The sequence below is a fragment of the Aythya fuligula genome, chromosome 22 (genome assembly GCF_009819795.1).
Source record: "Aythya fuligula isolate bAytFul2 chromosome 22, bAytFul2.pri, whole genome shotgun sequence".
NCBI lineage: Eukaryota > Metazoa > Chordata > Aves > Anseriformes > Anatidae > Aythya > Aythya fuligula.
In genome coordinates this window covers 1,724,304-1,743,655 of record NC_045580.1, presented here as the reverse complement: position 1 = coordinate 1,743,655, position 19,352 = coordinate 1,724,304, and positions in this window count along the sequence as shown.

The following is a 19,352-nucleotide window of genomic DNA, read 5'->3' as shown; positions in this document are numbered from 1 at the left end:
AAGATGTTAAGTGTTAATACTGTTAACACCAGGTGCTTCCTGGAGCTGGTGGACAAACTGCAGCCCCTTCACATTTGCCCCTGAGTTTTCAGCACGTCTCAGAGGTGATGTGGCCTCATAGTGACACAGAAATTGGGGAAATCTTCCCTTTTTGGCAGTGCCATTGACTTACTGTGTGGTCTGGGGCAAACCGTGTAACCTCTCTGTGACTCTGTTTACCAGTCTGCACACCAATGAGCACAGCATTTACCTCATCAGGGGTTGAGAGGCTTAATTATTCCCAGACAGATGGATGCTGCATAAGCGCAAAGTGTTGCGATGACTAAATCTTCCTGGAGGTGCCTCTAATATCTCTGATTAGTTTGTTTATCCCCCAGATTCTGTACCATGGGCATGACAAAGATTACAAGGAGCATGTTTAAGCAGGGGCATGAATGCTTTGCCAGATACCTCCAGGTTAGAGGGAAACAGATGATGGAAAACCAATTAATTTTTTACAGCGAGAGAAATAGCTACAGGATTAAGAAACATTAATTATTTATTGAACTGCTGCCTTTGCAAAATAAAGAGTTTATATATATATATATATATATAATAATCACTCATTGTACACAACAGGATAATAACTTCGGTAATCTGAGCTCCTGTTTTGACACTGCTCTCTTCTCAGAGGTCAATTAAAATAATAAGAGCAATAATACTTAGGAGCCTCAGGAAGAAAAAAGCTATCATGGCAATGCTAGGGTTTGGGTTATCAAACCTTTAGCCCTTGGTGCATGGAGGCCTGGTTCCGGTCTCCCTGCTATGAATTGCTGCAGTGCTGTGCACCTGAGCAATGCAAATTGATTTGGCAGCAGAGATGCCCTGAAATGCAGTTCCAGTGGCAGCAACGGGGAAAAACTCAAGGGCCATTGAGCAGCTGGGCAAATAGCTGTCGGTCAGCTGCAATGCAGGCACTGCCTGGGTGCTCCTCTCTAGCCCTGGGCAATTGCAGGATTAAATGTATTTGTTGAAGCCACCTTCCTGCTGGTAATGCATTAAACCTCAGTACTGCTGGTGGCTCCCTGGCTGGGAGCACCCTGAGCTGTCTTCCACAGACTGGTGCTGGGAAGCTTGCAGTGAGGTAAATCTGCTCTGATTCATGGCACACACACTGTCTTCAAGGTCTTCTCATTGCTGGACAGAAATTGCATTTTTAGTAGGCTTTGACTGTGGGAAACTTGGATGTGGTTTCAGTATTATGAGATGTACCTCATTTCCCTCGCATGCAGCCATAGACACACACACTTCACCGGTATTCAAAGCAAGGAAACTCAGACAAAACTGTTTCCTGTTTTGCCTGGAAAACAAACCCAACACAATAAATAATTGTGAGCAAGCAGAGAGGCTGGGAATTGAGTGCTGTAACTGAATGGGATGGATTTGCAGAAGCCACCAAGGCTCTGGGTATAGGAGCAGTGGGATCTCCTGCTGCCCTGCATGATGCTTTGCAAATCCTGAGCTAACAGCCCATCTTTTGTGCCTTTGTAGATAAGGTCCAGGGTCACTGGATGAGTCCTAAGTGTCCCCAGAGTGGAAGGTTAGCTCTGCCAGCAAGGGTCCTGGGCTCTTTGGGATCCTGTTGGCTTTGGTGTCCCTGCCTCAAATATTTGGGTGCAATCCTCAAACTGCAAATCAGAGGAACATATAGAGAAGCTGAATAAATTTACTTCAGATCCAAAGAGGAGCTTGGCACAAGCACACATGCTCTGAGACGAGGGGACATCCAAGCGTCGTTGGTGGTAGTGCATTTCCCATGGACGACCTTGTCTGGAGGAGCACGAGTGGCCAGCAGATCTGAGCTGGGGCCATCGTGACAGCAATGGGAACACAACGAGCGCCAACAGCAAGCCCACACAGGCCTCCTGTGAGTGCACCCAAGCACGTTTCAGCTGCAGAGGGGCCCTCACCCATTAAGGCCTCCCAGGGTATGTGGCAAGATTTCTTTTATCCCTGTGGCTTGGTGGCTGAGAAGGCTCTTCACCGCTGGAGATACTTCCGTGTGGGACGGGAGGAAATTGTGCTCCAGCGAGAAATCACAGCTATGTCCCTTAACGCTGGGCCCGACCCTACCCCTTGGGTCTAAACAGCTTCTGGGAAGTGAAAGGGGATGTCTTGCAACATGTGCAGCCCGGAAGATTGATTGGCAATGGTATTTCACAGCTGGCTCCATCCGCAGCTGAGCTGGATTCCTAAGTCCCAACACCCTTCAGCTTCGCACCGCGCAGCTCTGGCTTTTACCCCCAGCCCTCGGGCGAGAGTTCATTATTTCTTGCTGCAAGTTCCTCCTTGGATTAGGAGCTTTTTGGAGCACAGCCTGGTCTTGAATGTTTGCTGAGCTGTACTGCGTTGCACACACAGCCTCGAATAGCCAGACTAAGGTTACCTCTTTGGCCCAAACAGTGAGTCAATGGGTGGGACTTCGCATGACCACATTGCATGGGAGAATACTCCACGACCTGCATTCAATGTTAAGAGCAGGCCTGTTTATATATAAATAATCTAGTTACAGAAAACTGTTTTTTCTAATGAAAGAAAGGAAAATAAATCAGCAGTTTTCCTTGCTTGGGCACCCAAAGGGGCCACTTTAGCAAGCTCAGTGCTCAAAAGAGCTCAGATCCCTCTGCTGCATCTGGACAAATGTTTTCAACCCCAAATCCCAGCCTCTGCATCTGCCCTCGCTCACCAAACTCACTATCTCCAGCCCTTCCCACACATACCCGACATGGACAGGAGCTTTCCCTGTCTACTGCTGTTTTGCTACCCAAAGGGGTTTTAACCAGTCCTCCCATTGACCCTGATTATTCTTGGCACTTCAGTAGTTTTAGTAGGGTCATTGAATCCAAAAGCGATGCAATCGTACATGCAGTCATGAGGGTAATTATCAATACAGAACAACAATAATTATAAACCAGGAACAACAATTATACACTTTCCCTTTGTGATTTGAAATGGCAAAGAACAACTGGGTTTGCTTGTTCCAGCTGAAGCCCAAAACATCTCCAGCTGCTCATGCTGAGGATGAAGGTTTGGCAACTGGAGCAAAGCTAAACAGTTAGGCTACCTCAGGAACAAACTTGGCTCCTACATTTTATTCCCTGTTCTGCCACTCACCTTGGAAATCAGGCCCAAGTTTTGGCATGGTGTCTCTGACCACAGGAGTTTGGGGCTGCTCTCCTCTACAATCAGGAAATGCCCTGAGACTCTTAATGTGGTTCTTCAGAGCTGCACAGAGATGGTTTGATTTGAGCTTGGTTCAAGTTTGTGGCAAAGTTGCCAGGAGGGGGAGAAGATAAAACAGGAGGAATTTCCTATGGCTCTTCTCCATGAGTCTTCCTATCTCTATCTTCATTTCCCTAGCAATTAAGCAGCAACAGAGGTTTTTGTCTGAGGTTTTTAATCCTTGTAAGCCTTGGCCACTGCCAGGAGCAAGGCTGTGCTGTGCTGTGCTGAGCACACAAGACCCAGAACCACATGCCCACCTGGGTCTGACTCCTCCCTTCCTGGTGCCTGCTGTCACTCACTCCTTGTATCTCCTCTTTGCAGATCAGAGCACAAGGTCTTCCGGCAAGGGATGACACAACCAATGTATTTAAAATGCAATTACTAAGAGGCATGGAGCCCACCTGCCTCTAAACCAACTGAGCACACCAACCTCCAAACATCTCCTGCTCACGGGGTGTAGGCAAAGTCCACCCTGTGCAGTTTGCCAAAAAAAAACAATAAGAAGTTTTATATCATCATAACCGGGGTTATCCCAATAGCCACACAGGGCAGTCAAAAGCTCCCACCGGATTTTGCAGGGGGAAAGAGAAAGGAGAGAGACCAAGAGGAGGCTCTGCCTCACAAGAACAAGCAGGTAAATGTCAAACTATTTCTTCTCCCTACTAAGGAGGATTAATTTCCCAGGTTTCCCCTGCAGGGAGAAGCAAGTCAGTCGCAGCAGCCCTGGTCTTGATACAGTGGCACAATCCTGAGGCTTCTAAGGAAAAAGCAAGAGACAAAAGTTTGATTCATAAAAGCTTGGGGAGGGGGAAGGCGGGAGGAGATGATAATAATAATAAAAATGCCTGGGGGTGATTTCATAACATTAATAGGTAATGTAGTCAATTATGTAGGCTTATTTTATTTCAGCAAAGTGCAGGTGGTGAGCTACATCTCATCGCAGGTGCTTTTCCAATTAGCTGTACGTATTCTAGGTGAATAAATGGCCAAGAGCCAAACCTCCATGCCACTAGCAACAGACTAATCCAAACTAATCCGGAGGACTCATCTTGCTTCATGTTAAAGCAACTAGAGTCTATTTTCTTTATTATCTCTTGAAAGATCTCTTCTCGTCTTGGAAAAACAAGGAGGACTATTTCACATCGGAGGCCATAAATACACTTCACTCGGCATTCGGTAAGGGCTGGAAGACTATCGCTGCTTGAATTCAATTGCTTATTACCATTATGTAATAGCAGATGAATATCCTGTTCTGCATTTGCTAAATGTTTTCTTTTAATAATCAACTCATATCCACATAATGGGTGAGCTTATGCAATAGGATGCCTTATGAGCTCTTCAGGGAGACATCTGTTTTTCAGCTTCGTTAATTACCAGCATCGGATCATTAAAATGTATTTATTTACTTTTGTTATTACAACTGGGCGAGCCCTATCACTTAGGAAAGTGGCAGGCTGATAAGCCTGCCGAGTGTAGGCATGGAGTAGGCAGGAATTATGAGAGATAGCCCCACACACACATACCTGCATCTGCTGGGCACTTTAGTTTTAACATGAGGCCTGGCTCCTCCTAATGTGCCTGTTGTAGGTATGGGGCAGGTGGGAGGCAGAAATTGGGGACTGCCATCCCCTGGCCTACGGTGAGCCTGGTGACTCCATCCTTCTCTTTGACTTCAAACCCGGTAAGCCCAGACCTCATTTCCAGAAAAAACTCATTTGGACTCTGTGGGATACATTGCCAGTCTTGTGACCACTGGTCAGGAGGTTTTGGGGTGGACACCAGGTGCCCTTGTGACAGCAGAGCAATGCTGAGGGCTCTGCAGAAACCTGGAAGTAGACCCAAGAGAGAGGCCAGCAGTACTCAGTTTTGCCCTGAAGTAGGGAACTTTACAAGTTATCCACATTTCTGGATATTCTTCACCAAGCCTGCGGTGCTTCTAAGCTATATCTCTGGGGAAAGGATGTTTTTCTTCCTAGATTTCCAAAGACTTACCCTATGAAGAAAACTTCTGCAGAGACTCTCATGGGTCCTTAGCTCCCTAATTCCTGTTCATTTCACTGACGACACATGCTGTTTGCTGAAACTCCTTGAATCTTCCCTTTATTGGGGCTCACCCAAGCACCTACTCTGGGTCACTGGCACATCCAGAGCTGCACCCAGCTTGCCTTAGACGCTCCTGGAAGTCCCATCACCTCATGGGGTGCCTTGGTAAAACAACCAGCCTCTTCAGGCTTTCGAAATGATGACCCCAGGAGCTCGCTGGGGTTCGGGGAAGAGGAGCCTGCCAGGATGAGAGCTGCCTGACATCATCCGGATCCGGTCCAGGACCATCAGACACCTGCTGAGCCTCCCAGTGTAATTCCACGGCAGCTGCTGCCCTAGCCCACAAGTGCACAAGCGGGAACATGAGCTGTTTGGATCACTTGCTTCAAACATTGTTCTCTGGAGTGTTTGAAAAAGGCCTAATGAAATGTGACTCAGAAATAACTGACAAGTGCCAGCCTCACCTTCTTATTGTTTCATCAAAATGGGAAAGACAGTGAGGAGAAGAGTCAACCTTCTCCATGAGATCTGCTGTCCCAACTTGCCCGCAACTTGCAGGCTGACTGAAATGTTGACACAGAGTTGACATCTCCACTTGATTTATGGAGAGCTTGAACGGCGGGGAAAAAATTAAACATTATAAATCAATGAGTAACATCCATAACCCTGAAGTGCTTGTTGTAAACAATACAAAACACCGGCCTAATTTTTATGTGTGTAATTTACGACGAGCAATTCCTTCCAAATGAGAAAATTTAAAAGGAAAAAACCATCACTTGTTAGAATATCATTAATTCAATCAGATGAGAACTAAGCCAGCCATTGTTCTTAATGGTGGAAAGTTTCATGGGAGCTAATTGCTTATGTGTGGTGCCTTTTAGCGTGTTTTCACTCAGACGAGCAGAGGAGATCTGTTAGTGCTAGAGGAGAACCACGGCCAGGGGTGAGAGTGGCTGGGGGGCATGGCTGGACCTTCTGCGCTCAAGTCCTGGGACAGCCCCATCATGGCCCAGCTTCATCCCAGCATTGCCCAGCTCACTCTTCTCACCAGGGACTTATGCAGAGATTCTGGTCTATAGCAGAGGAGTTTGGCCAGGCTTCCTGCCTCCTGGTCAGAGGACAGCAAAGTTCTCTGAATACCACCAGGGAGGTCAGGTATCTCCTGGGAAAGCCTGGTTGCTCTGGGTAAGCAAAGAGAACTAAACGTGTTCCCAAAGCCAGGAGCGATGCCCACACTGATAGGGTATTTCACAGCTGGAGATGCCATCCACCATGCAGTCTGCCAAGCCCTGCTCCTATCTACTGAAATGCCTGTTAAAATCTCATGGCAAGGAGATGGTATAAAGTCAAACCAGAAATCCTGCTCTTATTTTTGTTTGGCTCGTTGCTTGCTGTCAGCCAAAACTTCTTCTCCTAGCATTCCTCACCTCCCTCAGTAAAAGCGGGTAGGTGAGAGCTACAAGCAGCAGCAGGGCAATGCCACACAAAACCAATTGCCCAAGCTCTGCAAGCACAGTGTAAGAAATGTCCCCTTCCTCATAAACCACAGCTGTGGTTTTAAGTAATCTGTTTTAATTTGCTCTGAAGCAAATTAGTATCAATTGCAGTGCAGAGCACAGTGTTTCAGACAGAACATTTCTTCCTCTTCACTAGCCCCAAAAAAACAAGCTTGTTTCTGCCATGGACAGTTTAGAGAGACCTGGTTTGCAGAAATGTGGAGTAGAGGCAAGAGTCAAACCCTGACTGAAATCACAGCCTGGAGCTGTGCTCACAAGAGCCCTCTTTGTGTTTATCCCCAGCCCAGCAGCGGATGCGTTTTCACAGCAGATCTCGTGGCTCTGGGCGCAGGGGAACGCTGTTTGCCTTTCGGTGATTAACAGATTCCAGAGTGCTTGGGGATGGAAAGTTCTTCATAAATAAATAAATGGATCTAACAGAGATGTAATGAGACTGTAATTAATTACTGCTCACAGAACACCATGAGAGGCATGAAGAAATGTGCTAGCAAAATGCAAAGTATTACTGCAGAAAATATATTATTGTTGGCACACTGGGGAACATTAGCGAAGCTCTTTGCTCACTATCTGCTTACCCTCTGTGCTGTTTCTCAATCCTTACTCCTCCTGAAGGGAAGCGGGGTGCTTTACCCAATGATTTGGTTGCCAGCAAGGGCTCCTGGCTCTTTCTCTGTGGGCGGTGATGGCTGAGCCCTGCTGGGGCACTGGACAGGGTGGGTGCTGCTGCTGCAGGCAACATGCAAACGGCACTGGGAGTGCGATGCTCGCCCTGGCTGGAGACCTGCAGCCCTTCTATCCCCCAATTCCTGATTAATGCTTGCAAGCTGCAAACATTTAAAGTCTTTTATATAGATCTCTATAGTTTTGACAGCCCCAGAACCAGGCTTGATGTCCAACAATTCTCAAATACAGGGTGGAAAAGTTCTTGGGGGCTATCCAAGCTGTTCCCATACATTTGCATTTTAAAGTCAAAGGGTTAAGAGTCAAGATTCAGCTAATAATAACTGAATACTTGGGCAGGGAAAAAAATATGTTCTCTGGACAGGGTAAATCAGCCTGGCTGACTGCACTGAGCACCTACTCCTTTATGCCGCCAGAGAATCTGTCCTTCTGCAATTAATAGAAGCATATATATTGCAAAGCTAAGATTAAAGATTTCCTATGAACAACTACGATTAAATATTTCTTTCACCAGGAATACTCGGAGAGTGGATGAAAGCACCCTTAGCAATTACACCGTCAAGTCATAGGCTATCGCTTTACACACATACATAAATACACACGTATGCATTGACACTGAAGGAGGGGGCAACTGTAACCTTCAGAGAGTATGAGACATGAAATAAATCTGTTTCCAATTTATCTTGAAGGGAAGGAACTGAGACAGCAAGTTGCATATAGACACTTCACAGATTGAGCAATGACATTTGTTTTTCTGGTAAGCTCTTAAATGCTTTGAAAGAGGTGAAACACGATCCATCTACAACATAAGCTCATAGTCATTGACTCCAAAGCCATCCTCTCAATTACACTTACAAACAGCATTTTCCTGTACAGAATTAAGAGGAATCCCCATAATCCCTTGCCCTTTGTAGTGCAGCAATGATATGCTGGCTGCCAGCACAGCGGGTCTCACGCGGGCAGGGGTAGGCACTGCTCTGACAAGGAGACCTCAAGGAAACAGCCCCAGACAGCACCAGAAATGCTGTACTGCATGTGGGCAAAAGAGGAAGAACACTGCAAGAGGTGCCACCATCCTTAGAGCTCGCCTGCATCCCCTTGCTGGGTATCGGGGTCCAGAAGCACTCACCAGATCACTCTGTTGATCCATCCCTGCTCTGCAAAGCAAGCCAGTATTTGGGAGGGATAACTAGGAAGGCAAGGAAGGATAAACCTAGATGAAATGAAAGGTGGTGGGGAGCCTTTATCAAGTTGGAAAGCACCAAGTTCATCTTCCCAGCTCAGGTATGGTTTCCAGAGGTGCACAGGCTTAAAGGGAGGGAGCAGATGAACTCAGTGAAGATGGCTAGAGGATCAAGGAACAAACACTATGGGAAGAAATGGAAGAAACTCACTTCCACTCATTTCTAGATTCAGACCTTGAAGTCCTGAGGGATGGCTGTAAAGGAGACTGCTGCCATCCTGGCTGTCACAGTGAAGACTGAAGAGGGAGCCTCAAAACCTGAGAGCTGTGGCAGCTTCACAGCTTCCACAACTCAAGTCATGACCAAGGCTGCATAGTCCTGGTGGAGGACACACACCTTGCACCTCTGCATCCAGCCAGTCTGCTGGGACAGCAAGGCCACCCCCAGGTCATTGTCTGAAACAGGGATGTGAGTGGCCACATCTGTCTTGTACCCATGAACACTTTTTGCCTCAATTTCTCCTCACAAGGCAGCTTCCCATACGGGTCTCGTGTCTCACCTACCAAACATGACTGTTTTTGGCAGGGCAGCTCAGGAGTGAGACTGGAAGACAGCTTGATTGCCAATATCTAATCATAATTGGGGATCCAGAAAACTACTTATCTTAAGAATTGCTTAATAATGCACTTAGTGTGTGAAGCATTATCATTGCATATAATTAAATACAGAGAGTTACATGGGGAGAGATAAGGATCCTGCGCAAATGAACGAGGAGGAAGGTAATTGAGATTTAAGCTGCTGCTCTGCCAGCTTCTCACCTAGCTCGCTGCGAGTTGTCTCAACACGCGTGCCTGGAGAGAGAAGGGCTCGGGAAATGGGGAAGGAGAGGGGGAGCCAAAGCCAGCTCATCCCTTGCTGCTGCTCCATTTGTCCCTGTGCCTCTGTTTCCACAAATGGTGCCCACAAAATCCACAGGAAGCCCTGGAGTGCAACTGGGCAATCAGCACAAAGGAACAATTAAGCCCTGGGGTGTAAATGCTTAGCTCTGTGGAAGAACAATTAAGCTCTGTGAGCTATTTTATCCAGCCCTATAGCGGAGTAAGCCCTGCAGTGCAGACCAGATGTGACACAGGCGCAGGGGATGGGTAGTGCCTGACCTGGGGGACGTGGGGCTGCCACCTCCAGCAGCCCCAAGTTGTTGCCTGAGCTCCAGAACAGCAGGCTGCGTTAAAATACTGAAAGCATCCTGCTGGCTTGTATGGGAGATTATTGCCAGCCTGCTGCTGAGCATTTCAGGGGCTGGGAGCTGTTAGGGGGTGACATGCAGCACCCCATCTCCTCCCTGCTCCAGCTGCCTTTGAGCACATTGCAGGGGTTGGCTTTGCTAAGGCAAGGGGAAAGCCACTGAGGCTGTGTTCATTTTATTTTGCTGCTCTGCTGTCAGGGGATTTGGAGCAAACAAGAAAAAAGAAAGGGAAAAGAGCAGGGAAATGGAGGAGAATACAAATGAGAGGAGAGGTCCCACCGTCACATTGCAGCCACAAAATTACCTGCATTGCTTGGCAGTGCTGCTGCCAGTGCTCATGCTAAAATTGCTCAGCTCACTGCAGGAAGAGGTTTTCCTCATGCCCCACTTCCTGAAGTGACAGAGCATCAGCAGTACTCCTATTTGTTATGTTTATTGGGGAACCCAGAGCTCTGGTTCTGCCAAGCACTGAAAAACCCAAACCCAAACAAACAATCCTCCCTTCAGAGAGCTGAACACACATGCAGAACACACAGCCTTCACATGTGCAAGAAGGAGAGAGGCTGGGAGCAGAGAGATGAAAGGAAAATGGCAGCTAATGCACACAATTATTTTCCAGCTTTTTGTGGCAATTAGAAGAAAAGTTAGAAAATGTATCTGGAACAGCATGTGGATCAGCAGGAATGCAAGAAAGAACCCAAGACTTATTTCTCCCAAACCTTATATTCTGTGCACCTACTGAGTCCTAGTCGACCCATCCTAATTATGGCATCCAACTCCAGCATCACAAATTAAGGTCAGCAATGAAGCTGAGAAAAAAAGCTCCATTCAAATGTAAGATGCTCTTGGCCAGCCTTGCTTGAGCCATCTCGAAAGCCAGAGGACTGTTTCACCTTTTCCTCACCCAGGGATACTAAAGGAATAAGCAAATAAAAACAAAATCAAGGGAAAAGGAAAACAGTTCATGTCCTCTTGGCAAGACGAGCAGTAAGCAAGCACCAGGCAATGTACCAACCAACACATCAAGAAACAAAACAAAGGCATCACGGATCAGGGAAAAAATAGTTATCTGTTTTTTTTTTTTTTTTTTTTTTTTTTTTTTTCCTGGAGCCCTTTTCCCTTTCAGCCAACTCATATTTATCCCATGGCATTTTGACAGTCATCTAGAAACCACACAAAGCACATTTGTTCCCATTTGCCCCTGAGGCAGGAGGACCGGTGGAGCAGCTCTGAAGGAGGGTGAAAACAAACGTCCCAACGCCACCATTAAACAGGCAGAAGAGGAAATGCAGTGATACCCTTGCTCATCCAGCCCACTCCGAGCCCAGTGTCTAAACAAACTCTGCTGAGGTTAGACTGCAATAGACCTGCTGACAAAATAGCCCTTTTGATAAAAAATGATTTACTCATCCCCTCCCAGCATAGCCGCTTCCACCTGTGCCGCCGCTTACACACAGCCCGGCTCTGTGATTTCCAAAGACGACCATAAATTACCCACTTTGCCAGGCGATGCTCGCTGGTTCCCATGCCTTGTCATCTGCTGTGTGTTTTATCGCCAAGCCCAGCAGCAGGGATCTGTGGAGGGGGGACGAGTGGCCAAATCCCTGCAAGGACGGGAGGAAAGAGGAGAGCTTCAGAGTTAGAAGAGCCCAGAACCTTGTTGGCTCAGCCTGTGCCTTGGGAATGGGACTAACGGGGCAGTTTCTCTGTGTGTCCTCACTTTGGGAAGGCAAGGAGTTTGTCTCTGCTCCCGGGAATGGGTTAGACACATCTCTGTCTTCAGGCAAGGTGCTGAAATTCAGCTCCACAGCACCTCCATGCCACTCACCCCCATTTTGGTGCCATGAAACATCCCCCACTCCTGACCCAACCTGACCTACACCACATTTAAAGCCCACTCCCAAACCACCAACTAAAATTTGGCTGTGAACATCATAGAGACAGGATTTCACTTGCACAAGTGTTTTTTGTTTTTTGTTTTTGTTTTTGTTTTTTTAAACAATGGTCTTGGAGCCCTGCAAAGTTGCCAGGATCTGCAAGAAATCTTGAGTGATGATGTTGGCTCCTTCCAACCATGCATTTAGGACGCGATAAATTGGGTCTGAACTTAAACTTCCTCCCACTGGGAGCTATGCGAGCCAAAAGCACTTTTAGGACAAATTCAAAATGGATACGGGTCATAATGGATAAAGGACTGGAGCAGTGTGTTTTAGGTAAGCCTTAATCCTTCATAAATTACGGATAATTTGCACGTAAGTGGGTTATAAAGAATATTTTGGTATGTTTAATAACTAAGTATCTGAGAGAAAAGAAGGAACAGGACCACTGATTAGATATAAATTTAAGTAGAAGACCAGCTTAGCAGCCCCTAGAAATGCTGAAATACTTTATTTTGGGAAACACTGTGCTAATGGAATTGAAATGCTCTGTGGGATGAGGGCAGTTTGTAAAGCACGGGAGAGTATGGAGGTAACAGAAGAAAGCAAAGAACTGGTTTAGAGTTTAAGTTTTTTTTCCATTCCTTTCCTATGAAATGTGAGCATTTTGAAGTGATCTGCGTTGACCCTTTCTCAAAATTTGGTGTTTCATTAGGTTAAAAAAATATGGTTAATGGTTTTATCAGCAAAACATTCACTTACCAGCAATGATTTTTGCTTTAAAAATGATTTTTTTTGTTGTTGAAAAACAAAAAGGTCTGTTAACATAGATGCACAAGCAATACTTTTTTTGAAGAGGACACTTCTTTTCTTCAATAAAATGCTCAAATTACTTCTAAAATGCAACAAATTTCAATTACCCTGGAGGTTTCACCTCCCTGTATCACATGTGAAGTCCAGAGCAGAGCCCTACTCCTGGACAGCTGTGGGCCATTCCCCACATTGTAAGCAAAGGTTTTCCATTCACTGATCCATCCCCAAATCTCTCTGCACAGAGTGGGATTTGCTGTGAGCTGGGCAGAACCCTGCCAAGGGCGTGCAGGACTTGGGACGTGTCACTCGGCGAGGGAGCTCTGGGCTCTTGCCCTTGACACACGGGCACCAGTCCTGCCCCACAATGCTTGGGGAGCCTGCCTGACCCCCAGCCCTCGAGCATCACCACCACCAGGCACAAAACAGCTTGGCTGCCTCCTCTTCCTGCAACAGAAATGGTGCTCAGAGCCATCAGCATCTTCCCTTCTGAGACCTTCAGGAAAGTAAACAGGTTTAGTAAAAAGAGATTTGCAAAAGCACCAGAACTCCTCTGTGAACATTGTGTCATGCTCCATAGCATTGTTTTAAGATCTGACCCTTTCTCTACATCTTGTAAAACACTTCCCTAACACACGGCTCCTTCCAGGGCTGCAAACCAACCAACACGGGCACCGGAGCCAAAAGGACGGGCAGAATCAGGCCCCTAAGCCTAATCCTCCATGACCTGCTGCTACATTTTAACAGGTGATGAATCTGGGGGGAGATAATTCTGCTTGCTGGTTAATTAATCCAGCATTACACGAGCAATGAGAGTATAATGACCACTCATAATCCCCCTGCAATAACATTGCATGCCGCCGCTCGCAGCGGGCCACCTGTTGGGGTGCCACCGGGGTATCCAGATCACAGCGGCTACTGGTCATTAGTGCCATATCCACGGCTGAGATTTTATTAGCCATCATTTGATACGTTATCTGCCTTGTACAACTAGATCTAAGCCTGAAATATTGTTTTACAGCATTAATTAAAAGCATTGACACTGAATGCTTGGTTCACATTCTCCAGTGTGATTTACGGGTAGCATTTAATTACCTGACAATTGTGATTTACCGCATCTACCTGGTAGGTACCATGCGTATTTAAATCAATTAATGTTTGGTGGCTTTAGTATGCCTTGCTGGGGAAGGAGTGAGAGTTTATCGTGAACAATTAAACTCCAGACAAGGAAGAAGTTGTCAGATATTTCAGGCATCTAAACTGCAAACAAGATAATGTGACCTGGGCAGAGTCACACAACAGCTGTTTGCAGACCATTGCTTTATTAAGAGTCCTAGTGAATTTTTGTAGAAGATTTAACTAATTAGCTGAGTAGGCCCTCTACAGAATAGACACCAAGTTATGTTTGGCTTTAATCACACAATAGTCCTGCTGGCCCGTTCAGTTGCTGAAAGTTAGGCACATGCTTAGTGTTTTGCTGAATTAGGGTCAATATAAACACACATCTCTTGTAAGCACCTAGGAAGCTGCACAAATATTAAATGAACGTAGTCAGTGGCTCAGAGAACTTTGTGGCTGAAAAAAAATGCAGCAAAAATAATGAGGAGAAGGAAGGAGAGAAAACAGCTGAAGCCTTGGCTCAGGAGGGCACTGTGACAAGCAACACTGCTTGTTACCCCAAGTCCTGCTGATTTTTGTGGGATAATGTGTGCTGGGCCTAAGGGGCAGCTCACCCTTGCCCACATCCCTGTGCAATAAGATTTCCTGCTCCAGGAGGGAGGAGGACTACTGCAATGAGCCCTCAGGGCTGGAGGATTTTACCATGCGTGCCCTTAATGCTTTTGCCCTATCACCACAACACGCTCCTTGCCCCTCGCCTTTCCCTGTCCCACCACAAGCTCTGTGCTCTCCCAGTTGCTCTCTCCCCACCTCTGCTCCTCCACTCCAGTCCTATTCTTCCGCCACTAAGCTCACTCCCACCCCAAACACCAGCCCCTCTTTCCTGTCCACCCTCCACCATCTCCTACCCCATCTGCCATTAGCTCCACCTCTCCCCTGATACCCTACACCAGGTGAACTTTCTAGCAGTTCCTCCCCTATTTACCCCCAGCTTTTGCCTGCTTGAAGGCTCATGCTCCTCTCCCCCACCCCAACCGCCCAATTATTTACCCCATTAGTATAAGCACACCATAATTTATACCACTTGCCTCTCTCAGCTCCCACCCATCCCCAGTTGTTTCTCATCACAAAACTCACTGAACGTGTGCTTGGCATTTGCTGCCCCAGCTCCTTTTTTTTTTTGCCTTCCTCTGCCCAGTTTGTCTTCTGCCATCTGACCTTCCTTCTACTTACACAGAGTATTCCAATCCCATCAAACCCGTGCTTCCCAAAATAAAGAGGGCCAGTGTTCGGGTGGAAAATTTCTTTAAAAAATAAATGCCTTGTGCTCTTGAGATGAATGCGCATTGCCGAATCACTTCCCAGCTACTCTGTTTATGTAACCTTGAAGCTATTTTGTACAATCCTTTAGTTTTGACAGCTTAAGATTGGTTATGAGCTAATATTTTAAAATCAAAATAACTCAGAGGTACAAGAGATTGTTAAAGATCTGCCAGACAATCTGCACAGAGTCACACCAACAAGCACAATATTTTTTTTTAAAGGAAAGGCTTTTCCTGGGTTACCTTGTCTTCAAGTCAGAAGATGTTTGCGTAAAGTAAACTCACTCCCTTTCCAATTTGATGGCCTTTAGGAAGTTGAAAATATACACATGGATACATGCTTATTGTCTTTCTACCTGGCATTTCTCTGTGAATAAAGGGCTTCCAGCCAAGATCAACGAGATAAAATCTTTCAGGAACTTTTACAATGTCACATACTTGTGCAAATTGCCCGTGTGTTTATAGCAACAGGCACCACAACAGACCTCTACGCTTTCAATTAGGCCAGGCAAGCCAGGCGGATCAAGCAACCTTCTCCATGTGTTTACGGGTGTGCATTTGCATGCGATTGCCCCACCAAAGCACAGAGGTGCTGGGGAGGAGCGAGGGAGTCACAGTTCCCCACTGCCCTGGTGGACACGTGATGGACTGGGCTGTGCTGGGTGGTGAAAACAAAGCAAATCCGATGGTTTTGGGTCCTTCCCCAGTTTGTAGCAAGACCTTGAGTTGCTTCACCAATTACTGCCTTGTTTTACCCATCTGTACCAAAGAGATTAAATAGCACTTAATCACCTCGCTTAATGTGCTGTGAACTGTCAAAGACCTGGAAATCCTGGGGCGTACGATCCAGCGTGAGAAGGAAGTGTTATTACGCATGGCCTTGTGTAGCCATCTTGGTGAGAAGTTGCCTAACGCGAGATATGTGGAAATGAGCTTCCAAGCTGTGTTAAGGTAAATGGCAAACTGAGACTCTTATTTTGGAACACAAATGTTCCTACCAAAGTAATTATTCCAGAACAGCTATTTTGATAAGTATCCAAAAGCAGACAACTTCTGTGTACTGGAAGAAGTGAGTATATTCTTCTGTTTCATGATTTTTAGGGATTATTTCTAGGCATGTTGCTGGCAAGTGCTAAATTTAGAGCTTTGCTATTATCCAGACAGCGCCTAAAATGATGGGCTTCCATCTACCTTGGCCAGATAGAAACATAAATAATATCAGTTAGGATAAGATGGAATTGATTCATTTAAGTTCTCATTCACAGAAAAATGAGCTAGAAAAACAAGGCCAAAATATCTATAACTATAAAAATCTTTGAAAAGTGGGTTTGTTGTTCTTTTTTTTCTTTTCTTTTCTTTTCTTTTCTTTTCTTTTCTTTTCTTTTCTTTTCTTTTCTTTTCTTTTCTTTTCTTTTCTTTTCTTTTCTTTTCTTTTCTTTTCTTTTCTTTTCTTTTTTCTTTCCAAATAGACTGTTTTCTTCAAGGAATAATTTGCATGCTTTAATGTTTCCATTTCTCACTGGAGAATATTTTTCAGGAAGCTGAGTAGAGGCCTATTTCTTTCCACAGGACAAGTCCTTTCTGCTTTTCACCTTTTGGCAAGAAAGGGGATGCCTGTGCAACCTTCCCCAGCTAGGGTGACTGCTGCAGATGCAGAGGCCAGTGCTGCCGATGGGTGAGGACAGGTATGTGAATCCTGGGCAGAGCTTGCTTTGCTCTGAGTGCCTGCAGGCAGCGCAGGGTGATGGAGAGCCTCGAGGCTGCACTTCAAAATGGGATGGGAAAGCGTCTGGACTGCTGCACAGGGCAGACTGGGAAACACGAGCGTGATTTATTGCGCCAAATCACACAAATAAAAATAAGTAAGTGACTCAAGCATGTGCTTGCCTTAGCAGGGGTCAGTGCAGCGAGACACATCCCTCTTCCCACCTGGTGGAAAACTGCCCCAGGGAATCCTCCCAGGATCCAGTTACTGATCTGGGGAACATCACTTAAGCCAATGTATTTCATTTCTAGTCCCTTGGGATTCCAGATGAACAATCAAAGGGGTGAAAAGGGAAGCTCCACCCAAGTTTGTATTTCACAGGATGAGAAGTGCATTATCAAGTGACAGTGAAATAAGCCCAAGGCGCAGCAAGTGCCGATGGAGTGCCTACGTACCCGTACATTTTGATTAATTATCACAGTATGGTTTTATCTCTCCAGCAGTCATTGAATTAACCGTGTGCACCAGGTGGAGATGCTCCTGGCCAAGAAGGTGATGAAGAGACCCCACTCCCAGCCTGCAAGCCCCTCTTGCTGGGAGACCTTTAGCAGAAAGCCCTCTGAGATAAACATTGAAGGTCTGTGTTAAATGAGTGTCAAACGACAGGGACAGGCTGTGCACACATGCTTCAGCCAGATCTGCCATGGAAAGGAGAAGAAATGATTCACTCCATCACCTTTCGAAGTGACACTGTCTCATGTGGGAGGATGAGAGAAAGTACCAACTGCCCACTCTCCAAACCCCACTCTCCTTACTCAGATGAAATTTTTATGTTGCCACCCACACACGTTCAAAAACCCGTGACTCATCTCCACAGATAATGAGATCAGCCTTAAAGTTACGAGATTTTGAATACAATAAAGGTTGCCTCCTAAACTCTTCTCTTGAAGAAGGCCTTTTTTTCAAGCTTTTCCCAGCTACCCCAAAAGGTGGGGATGATTTAGTTCCATTTCTACCTCTCCCAGAACTGGGACGCTCAGGGGACCTCAGTTTTGGGGCAAACGCCACCTGTCCTCAACCTGCAGCACACAATCACAGGAGCTGGCAAGGCCCTCATGTTGGTGGAGCACTGCCTGAGCAACAACCAAGAGGTCTGGTCCGTGATCAGCTCCATCTCAAGATGTTTCACTTGTTTCTGGGTCTCTTCCAGTTCAAGGCAGGGACTGGACCTGGTGGTGGAAGACGGAGAGAGCACCTAACACCTGAATATGCCTTGTGTCCTCCACAGCTCCCATTGCAGGGCAGGATCAGGCTATGAATCACGGACCTTGCTGGATTTCAGACAAGAAAATCTTTCCCAGAGGGATTCTGACTCTCAGGTTGATATTTAGGGTCTCTTACCCACTCTGTGGTGTTTTCTTTTTTTTTTTTTTAATTACCCCTTTGGGCTCAGGGTTCCGATTACCCAGTTTCATTCCTTTTTTCTTTACTGATTCAGAAATATTTGAGTGACAGATCTTTTATTAAAATATCATTATCAGAGAGCATCCAAGAACAGGCAGGGCTAGCGCTCCACTCAGGCTTTCCATGCCTCGGGGGGAGCAAAGCTCTTCCTGGCTCTTGCCCGGCCGCTGATGAGCAGAGGCTTGGTATGCAGCCCTTGGTAAAAAACACAGAAGAGCAGGATTCTCCCAAAAGGCTGGGAGGAAAATGAATTTCCACCACACCAGACAGCTAAGCGGTGAGGCAAAGGAGACAGCCTGCTCGTCTCATTCAAGAGCTCCTTCCCATCCCACTCCTGGCAGGAACTCAGGAGCAAGAGGGACACGGCGTGGGCAGCTGCTGCCTTTACTTGTCTCATTCTTTGTCTGCTGAGAGACCATCTGCACAGCAAGGAGAGCTGGGCAGGGGCCGTGTCCTCTCCTCTTGCACCAATGCTTCAGGCACCCAAGCTAAGTCCAGGGCAGGGGGCGGGTGATGTGTTAGAACCTTCTTTTGGAGCAGGGCTTCAGGCATTTTTCCCTGCTTCACCTTCACTGCTGCTGTGAGCTTGTGTCTGCTTTGCCAATGCAGGGCCAGAAGCCTGCAACGATCCATCAGTCGTACAATAGTTAAGAGCCACAATTGCATCTTCTGACACAGGCACTGAACATAAAATTCTATGGATTGTATTCTGTGGGAGGTCAAATTATTTGGATTTGAAAGCAAATGAGGTGTTACCCATCCATTCTTTTTTATTATTATTATTATTATTTTTATTTTTTTTTATTTCCCTCACTAAGTGCATATGACTTGCATTTCGTTTTAAAGAACTCTGCAAAATGGGAGAACTGAGAGCAGAACCTGAAGTATTTCTGTTTCAAATGGTCTCGCCAGGGGTTGCAATAGTGTTTCTGCACCTTCTCAAAGCCCTCCCAGCTTCCATGCCATGTTCTGACTGCAATATCCGAAGAACTGGGCAGGAAAAGTTGAGCTGCTGTCCCCAGGCCCCTTTGCCCAGGACATTTTTGGTTTCGGGACGGTGGACAGAGTGCAGACACCAGCTGCTCTGTCAGTGCACACACCCGGCACGGCATTGCTCTCC